Below are 2,666 nucleotides of genomic sequence, written 5' to 3'. Positions count from 1 at the left end.
TGCAGATGCTTCTTGGTCCAGGCTGGAGCTTTGCTAGACAGCATGACTGGGATGGCTCCCAACAGGTACGTAAATAAAATAGTAAAACAATTGTAACCCCAAATTAGGAGTTGTCGGGTTCTTCCAAAGAGCTTAGTGGATCAGTGGGTTAAGTGTTAGGACATTGGTGTTGTAAACTCATCAATATCTCAATGGGAGGACAGTGACACGGCTTGCATCGTAATTGTTTCCAGTCCTTGAACCCCTCAGGAGTAGTTCTAGTCTGTCCCGTGTGGTTGGTATGAGTTGGAATGACCAAATAGCAATGGATTTGGTTTGAGTTTGTGCCCAGTAGCTGCCAAAATTGAGGGTAAAGTAAAAGGTTTTTTGTTTTATTTAAAGTTTTACTACAAACATCATAAAGTTTTATTACATAAAATACCAAAATCTGAAGCTGTTGTTACTCATTATCTCCTGCATCTAGGTTGGTATGCTTCTGAAGGTACTATTTTCATATCTCTAACTTTCTGCAATGATGTCTGAATTGTTCATTTTATACCATGCCAAAATAGCCATTTTAACATCTCTGAAAAATGCAAATTGGCTTCCTTTTTAAATTTCTTTGAGCTTGAAGCACAAAAAGAGACTGAGGGTCAACAGAAGGGCTGTAGGATGGATGAGGTAAGAGTTCTAATAGAGTCTTACAGGCAGACCTTGCTTCCCTGCAGAATGAGTAAGCTCATTGAGAGGGGGGGGGTGTCAGGGGAAGGGGTGTGAAACTATAGTCCAACATTGCTAACTAATACAAAAACTCACTAATACAGTTTTTAATTTCCTTAAAAGTTTGAGTAACACTTTTATTGTCCTGTGTCCCTCAAGAAAATTTATCAAGATTATCTATTCAGTATCTCAAAAGAATAGTCAGCTGATAACCATAAAGTTAGCAGTTCAAACCTACCATCTTTCTCATGGGAGAAATATGAGGCAGTCTGCTTTACATAAAGATTTGTAGTTGTAGTTGGGGTTTGTGACCCTGGCCAGAGGATGAGGAAGTCAAGCAGGACAGGGTGACTCCTTGGAAAACAATCCAGACAGCCCAACCAAGATCTGATGTCACTGGTGAATAAGCAAGTCAGCCATGTCTCATACTTCAAGAATCAGTGGTGACCACGCCTTGCATGGCCACCACATCTCTTCCAACATCCAGAGATCACACATTGTTCTGGGGAAGTACAAAAGAACTTTAACATATAAAAAGAAATTGGAACACCTCAAGATTCACCTGAATTGAGGCAACAGCTGCAGCAGGGGCAGCAGTACACTAATCAGCTTGCCAAAGACACAGATAAGAATTTGGGTCTATGCCCACAAACCTAGTGAATAGCAACAAAGAAAAACACAAAAGGATCCTATGGTCATTACATAATCTCATGTAACTCAAGGATATTAAAAGAAAAGAAGTAAAATTAGGCCTGTCAACCAGTTCGTAGACTGATGATGCCTGCTTATGGGCATGGCCTTCTAATGAGGATTCTGGGAACTTCCTTTCTCTGCTTCACTTTGCTGTTGAGGAGCCACACTCAGCTGGTGGAGCCACATGGGGACCCATATCCGAGCTGAAATGTTGCCACTAGCATCGGGTCCACAAGACTTTTCACCCACCAGTCTGTGATCTTCCTGCATTCGGCATCATTTCATGGGCTGTGTGAGTCTGAAGGGGAATTTATGGACTACTAGCAGACATGTGGGCTAATGTCAGACTCAGGGACTTGATCTGGACTTATCTGGGATGTTTTCTCAATATAAAACTGCTCTTTAATATAAAGCTCTCTCTTACACACATATATGAGTATCTCTGGATTTGTTTCTCCAGTCAACCTGGACTAACACAGGTTGCATAGTAACCAGCTTCACTCTCTCACTGACAAAATTTCAGAAGATCATAAGGCAAACTGTTGAGAGAGTTTGTTACTCAAGTAAGAACCAGTTCTAGAGTGGCAGGTGGTTTTCCTAAGGACAGTTCCAAAGAATTTTGTATACTGGGAAATCTAACCTCAATATCAAGTGTAGGCAGAGGATGAAGGAAATACAGAGGATGAACTGTGCCTTACTCATGAGAGTCTTCTTTTAGGCAACTTAAAGCTGATATTATGGATGTTAATGAAATATTTAAAGATTTGGGAATGATAATTTATGGATAAGGATATGTGATAGAAAGCATAGAAGTCAATGTGGAAGATGCAGAGGTCTACGTTTAACAAGCAAACCAGAAGCTGTCCTGGGTGGCAGAATATCAGCGCAAATCCAGAAAAAACACACCCACACATGCATCATTTCTATCATTGTCATTGGGCTGCGATTATGAGTCTGTAAGTGGAGTTCAAGGCTAAAATTTTAAAGGCACACACTACTGCACTACATGATCTAAATTATGTAGGAGGATTCCGGTAATCAAGTTTCTTTTTTTAATGCCATTATTGTAAAGCTGTTAAGTAAAGAATGGTTCCCATTCTTTGTTGTATTCGAATCAGATATTTGCTAATACAGAAAAGTTTTAAAAATATTACTGCTTATTAATTTCTATGTGTTTCAAGCTAAAAGCTGTTAGATTTTAGCCTATGTTGTACATGACGTCCATTTATCATTTATTTACCCTCTTAGTTTCATTTTGAGACTTAGTTGACTAC

The 2,666-nt window shown here is 39.5% G+C and overlaps 1 pseudogene; it reads left to right on the top strand.

Annotated features, from left to right (window-relative positions):
• The first annotated feature begins 1,117 nt into the window (after positions 1-1,117).
• Positions 1,118-2,369, top strand: LOC142452390 (syntaxin-7 pseudogene; annotated as a pseudogene).
• The last annotated feature ends 297 nt before the right edge of the window (positions 2,370-2,666 follow it).

Source organism: Tenrec ecaudatus, chromosome 7 (genome assembly GCF_050624435.1).
Source record: "Tenrec ecaudatus isolate mTenEca1 chromosome 7, mTenEca1.hap1, whole genome shotgun sequence".
In the NCBI taxonomy this organism is placed as follows: domain Eukaryota; kingdom Metazoa; phylum Chordata; class Mammalia; order Afrosoricida; family Tenrecidae; genus Tenrec; species Tenrec ecaudatus.
The sequence above is the reverse complement of the archived record's forward strand: the minus strand, read 5'-3'. Positions and strand labels throughout refer to the sequence as shown.